The 6,660-nt window shown below is 34.5% G+C and overlaps 1 pseudogene; it reads left to right on the top strand.

The window, feature by feature from the left end:
• The first annotated feature begins 6,119 nt into the window (after window positions 1-6,119).
• Window positions 6,120-6,660, top strand: part of LOC108531876 (60S ribosomal protein L35a pseudogene) — a 1,082-nt pseudogene continuing 541 nt past the window's right edge.

Raw genomic sequence — 6,660 nt, 5'->3', positions numbered from 1 at the left:
TCTAAAAAAAAAAAAAAGTCAAACTAGTCTCATTTCCTTTTAGTATCTTTTTTTTCTCTTATCTCTTTAATTCTTCCATCAATTACAGCTTTTATTCCAGAGGAAAAAATATAGACACCCTCAGCAAGAAACTCAGGGTGTCAACACTGTTGGTGATAAAAGTGATACAACCTTGCGTTTCCTGGTTGGGCTGCTCAGAGAAAAAGTACATAACAACGTGGGAAAAGGTCCAGGATTGTCATGTTGAATGTGAATAAATATGAACCATATCACAGAGAAACAAGCTCCAAAATTGGTAAATTTTCTTCTACAAGTTTCACTCTCTTAGTTTAGACCACAACACACTGGCTGTAGCAATTATAATCTCAAAACACAATTAAATTCAATTAATTATTATGTACCATGTTCCATGTCTGCTGGTAAACATTCTTTTAAAGTTATGTTTGAACACTAGTTCGACTTTTTTGGGTCATGATTAAGAAACAGGTTTTTTTTTTAATATAAATTGTTTTGGATAATGATTTTTAAAGCAAGGTTAAGAAAGCCAATTCACTGGCATGCCATAACTAATGGTAATTTTAATTGAACTGACAATCAGACTTCAGGTTTGATGGAAATTGCCATCAAACTGTATTTGAGGACACAGAAAAGGAAGCTGTCCTGAATATTAAGTCAGATTATTAGAGACTGGTCTTCTTCACCCCACTCGTGCTCTTTCTTATTTATCTTGATTTTTACAATTAAATTAATCTTTCCAAATAGCAAAATAATTATGTTATTCTTTGGCTCAAAACCTTTCGTAGCTCTTTATTGCATACAGAAAAGGAATCCAGTTGATTACAGCAGTGGTCTCCAAACTTGTTAAAAAATCAGCCATGACTAAACAAAGTAAGGAAAAAGCATGCAAATATGTATTGCCTCTGTGTAAAATCATATATTACTATAATTATCTAATATCTAGTATGATATCTAGTATAATTATTGCTTAGCACAGACCTTATTGCTAACGATAGTAGATTAAATTCATCTCTCAAATGGCCTTCTTGATTGTTTGACTAATTTTATTAGACTACTTCCTCTCATATTCAATTAGATTATCATTTGCTTTTTATCTCTTAACATAGCTGGTCAAAGATGGGCAGGAAGAAAGTCAGCTTTGTAATTTCCTTGTTGTCTGTCTGTGCTTGCATTTTTAATATTTTCCATTTATGGCTCCTTTGCAGAGATCTTTTCATGTGTTGTCCATTTATGATTGTTTAAAACATATTGTATAATCAGTTCACATAAGCAGGCGTACAGTACACATCAGGTGAAGACTTTAAGGTCTGATAAGATATCCAGTCCTAACCTCTGTTTCCAGAAATATGGGAGTCTGATGTTCAGAAAAATTATTCCTAGTAGGAAGCACTGAACAATATTGTATAAAATACTTTTCAAAAGAATTCTTTATTAATAGTGGCAGAGGAATTAAAGAACCCTTCAGAGATTAGAAACAATAAGAACATGGTAAGTGAGCCATGTTTTTAAAATTTTTGTGAGTACAATAGTAGGTGTATGTATTTATGGGGTACCTGAGATATTTTGATACAGGTATACAATGCATAATAATTACATCAGGGGAAATGGGGTATCTATCACCTCAGGCATTTATCCTTTTTTCTTTTGGATTACTTTGTTTTGGTGTTAAGATTCAAAAACTCCTTTAAAATAAGCTTTCCAACACTGTAATTTGTGAGAGTGAGCCTTACATTCTTGTCTTTAGTATCACTTCCTTCATGATTTTGCATTTTATATGTTATATTTATATTGGATCCTTTCCTCAAAATTATTTTATGATGAGAAGACTTCTATTTTCCTTGTACAATGGTTGTTGGCAGGATTGAGTTCCCCTTGAGCTGTTGGACTGAGGGCATCAGGTACTTGTTGGCTGCCCTCAGTTTCTTGTAATATGGGTCCTTCCACAGGGTAACAGGGTAGCTCACATAGCTGGTTCACAGGACTGATTTTTGGTACTTATGAAGGTGTTTTATGGGTGGATAGTTTTCCAATTTGGTGTTCCTGTAGGGGGAACAATTGCTGGAGGCTTCTATTTGGCCATCATTCTGTGCCTCCTCATTCATCCTTTCTTCGAGGTTACAAACAGCCAATTATACACATAACTAAAAGTTTAGTTAAAATAACTGAATTTTGAAATGTACTATAAATTATTGTTGACTTTCATTACCTTGTTGTGCTATTAATACTAGATCTTTTTTATTCTAACTATATTTTTGTACCTGCTAACTATCTCCCCTTCCTCCTCCACCTCCACTACCCTTCCCAGCTTCTGGTAACCATCATTATACTTTCTATCTCCATGAATTCAATTGTTTTACTTTTTTTCTTAAAGCTCCCACAAATAAGTGAGAATATACAAAGTGTGTCTTTCTGTGACTGGCTTATTTCACTTAACATAATGACTTCCAGTTCCATCCATGTTGTTACAAATAACAGGATCTCATTCTTTTTTATAACTGAATAGTGTTCTGTTATGTATACATGTGCCACATTTTCTTTATCCATTCATTTGTTGATAGACACTAAGGCTGCTTTCAAATCTTGGCAATTATGAATAGTGCTGCAATAAACATGAGAGTGAAGACATCTCTTCAATACACTGGTTTCCTTTCTTTTAGGTATATACTTAGCAGTGGGTTGTTGGTTCAAACAGTAGTTGCATTTTTAGTTTTTTGAGGAAAGCTCCAAACTGTTCTCCAAGTGGTTGTACAAATTTACATTGTCGCCAGCAGTATACAAGTATTTCCTTTTCTCCATATCCTTGCCAGCATTTGTCATTTTTTGTCTTTTGGATAAAAGCCATTTTAACTAGGGTAAGATGATATCTCATTGTAGTTTTAACTTGCATTTCTCTAATGATGAGTGATTTGAGCACCTTTTCATATACCTTTTTGCCATTTGTATGTTTTCTTTTGAGAAATGTCTGTTCAAGTCTTTTGCCCATTTTAAATCAGATTATTATCTTTTTTCCTATAGAGTTATTTGAGTTCCTCAGGTACTCTGGTTATTAATTCTTTGTCAGATGGATAGTTTGCAAATGCTTTTTCCCAATTTGTGGGTTGTCTCCTTGTTGATTGTTTCCTTTGCTGTGCAGAAGCTTTTTAACTTGATGTGATCCCATTTGCCCATTTTTGCTTTGTTGCCTGTGCTGTCTTGGTATTCCTCAATAAAATTTTGCCCAGTCCAGTGTTTTAGAGAATTTTCCCCAATGCTTTCTTTTAGTAGTTTCACTGTGCAAGATCTTTAATCCATTTTGATATGATTTTTGTATATGGCAAGAGATAGAGGTCTAGTTTCATTCTTATGCATATGGGTATCCAGTTTTCCCAGAACCACATATTGAAGAGATTGTCATTTCCCCAATGTATATTCTTGACATCTTTGTTGAAAATGAGTTCTCTGTAGATGTATGAATTGATTTCTGGGTTCTCTCTTCTGTTCCATTGGTTTATGTGTGTGTGTGTTTATGCCAGTACAATACTGTTTTGGTTATTGTAACTCTGTAGTATAATTTGAAGTCAGGTAATGTGATTCCTCTGGTTTTGTTATTTTTGGTATATTAACATCAGGCACTGTGATCACTCACCTGATTTTTGGTTCTGAAGAAGGTGCTCTTTTGTGTTAATAGTTGCTCAATTTGGTGTTCCTGCAGGGGGCAGGGTATGATCGCTGAAGGCTTCTATTCAGCTGTCTTGCTCTACTGGGCTTTAATGGACCACTAATAACACCAAGAGACAAAACTGGGGTCCTGACCAGAATACAAGTTTGGGACAGAGATCTTGGCATAAAGTCAGTACACTTAAAGGACAGTATCTATATTCGGTGAAATAAGAAAAAATAATGGTTCTCACAAAGATAGTTGCCACATTCTGGGAAGATTAAAAAAAAAAGAAAATTTATCCTAATAATTTGTAATCACAAGTCTGCCCTCCTATGGGTTTGTTGCCTAAATTCATAATATTTTTGCCCCTCCCCCAAAAAACACAATAAAAAATTTAAAGTAATTCCAGATTGTAGTGTTCTCTGAAAAAAGGTACATTAGACTTAAATAACAAATAATTCTCCCAAAGTTCCAAGGAAAATCAACTCATAAGAAAATTATTAAATAAAATTAAAGTAAGACACCATGAGTGAAAATCAACTGAAACAACAGGCTACTATATTAAAATCTTTAAAATTAAAATGTTAGAATTGTTAACAAAGGAAAATATGAAATAAGTGTGTTTAGTATATTTAAAAATATAATATAATCCATTGAAAGTATGATGAAAGAGCAAACTATTATCAAAATTTATTAAATAAATTTGTAAAATTATCAAAAGAAGTGTCAAAATGAAAAATATAATAATTGACATTAGCAAATCAATGCTTTGGTTAAATTGCAGATTGGAAATGACTGAAAGAGAATTAATAAATTGGAAGTAAGCAGAGCTAAAGAAATTATAACAAATGTAATCTAGAGACTCAAGGATCTAGGAGATATGAAAGAACAAGATCAGAACCGTATGGAATAGATAGAGAAAATCATACCTGCATCTAATTGAAGTTCAACAAAGAGAAAGAGACTGGGAGAGAAAATTTAAAGAGATAATGGCTGAAAATTTTCCAGAAATGATGACAGAAATCAATCCTCAGATTCAGAAGGCTACTAATCTAACAAAGAATAAATGAAAAGAAATATACATGTTATACTATAGAGAAATTTCAAAGCATCAAAAGGAAGATCTTAAGAGTAGCCAGAGAAAAGATACAGATCATATTAAAATACAGATCAACTGAGTTTTCAACTGCGATAATAGAAATCCAATAACAGTGAAATAACATCTAGATGTTGTCAACCAGGTTGACAAGTACTCTATCCTTAAGCAGCACTTGGAAATTTGGAGTGTCTTCCTTGTCACAATGACTGGAGTGTGACTGGAAAGTTACATTTCTTTGTGCCTCAATTTTCTTATCATTATGAGAGTAATAGTATTTACCTCATAAGATTGTTGTGAAGATTACATGAGGTAAATATATAGAAAGCATTCATAACAGTGCTTGACACAGTGAAAGTACTTGTAATGAAAAGAGGAAACCAAGAATTGCCTGACCCAAATTTCTAAGAAAATCCCTCATTGGAAAACACTGGAAACCTATCCAACTTCTTACACAACTCCCACTATTTTTCTCCATCTCACTTCATCACACCCTGTCCTCCAGTCACTCTTACTTTTTATCCAACAAATTTAGTTAAACAATGCCTAGTAGGTGCCAGGAGCCATTCTTTGCATTGTTTTGTGATTATATAGGTTTAAACTTCACAAGGGCAAATGTAGCAGAAACTGGCTAGATATTCACTAATTTCATTTTCTCTTCCTGTTCGCATGAGATGATTACATTTCTCAGCCTCCCTTGCACTTGTGGTAGAGCTACACAACTGGGTTCTGGTTAGTGGAATGGTAGAAATCGTGCACTCCACTTCCAGGCCTGGCCACAAAACATCACGTGCTATCATTTCCTTAAGTGCTCTTTTTACTTATGAGCCTGTTAAGTGTGAAGTATCCAAGGGTGGACTTCTAGGAGACCAGAAGCTCTGAATCAGCATATCCAAAACAACAAAGTCTAATAAGACTTTGACATAAGCAAGAAATAAACCATTTTTATATTGAGCTGCTGAAAATTGTAATATGCTGATGAATGCAGCATAATTATTTCCTTTAAACATTGTAAACCTAGAACCCAGCACAGTGGCTAGTATATAGTAGATCTCTGTAAATATTTGTTAAGATAATAAAAGAAAGGAAAGAAAGAAAAATGAAGGAAAGGGAGGGAGGAAGGAAGGAGAGAATCCACTAATAAACTTAACCATTCCTTATTTTATGTGAAGTGATCACGCTAACCTATCTACATCTCTAGTTTTACCAGTCGTGCCCTCCGTTTTGATAAGGAAGACTCCCTCCTCTGCCTCCTATTTATCTTCTTTAACTTATACACTGTAAGAAAATACAACACCACTTTTGTCTTCCCACCATCTTGGATCCTGGGGAGGCCTGCTGGGAATAGGACTTCTAAAAGGAAATATGTCTGGAAGGCTGTTGTCCAAGCCATTTTGCGGGCTATAAGCGGGGTCGCCGGAACCAAAGGGAGCACACAGTTCTTCTTAAAATTGAAGGTGTTTATTCCCGAGATGAAGCAGAATTCTATTTGAGCAAGAGATGCGCTTATGTATATAAAGCAAAGAACAACACAGTGACTCCTGATGGCAAACCAAACAAAACCAGAGTAATCTGGGGAAAGGTTACTCCGGCCCACGGAAACAGTGGCATGGTTCGTGCCAAATTCCAAAGCAACCTTCTTGCTAAGGCTATTGGACACAGAATCTGAGTGATGCTGGACCCCTCAAGTGGATTTGTGAGAAGAAAGAAAGAAAGAAAGAGAGAGAGAGAGAGAGAGAGAGAGAGAGAGAGAGAGAAAGAAAGAAAGAAAGAAAGAAAGAAAGAAAGAAAGAAAGAAAGAAAGAAAGAAAGAAAAGAAAGAAAGAAGAAAGAAAGAAAAGAAAGAAAGAAAGAAAGAAAGAAAGAAAGAAAGAAAGAAAGAAAAGAAAGAAAGAAAAGAAAGAAA

This window comes from Rhinopithecus bieti, unplaced genomic scaffold, assembly GCF_001698545.2.
Source record: "Rhinopithecus bieti isolate Rb0 unplaced genomic scaffold, ASM169854v2 scaffold_6708, whole genome shotgun sequence".
Taxonomy (NCBI): domain Eukaryota; kingdom Metazoa; phylum Chordata; class Mammalia; order Primates; family Cercopithecidae; genus Rhinopithecus; species Rhinopithecus bieti.
Note: the sequence above shows the minus strand (reverse complement) of the source record. Positions and strands in the feature narration are given on the sequence as shown.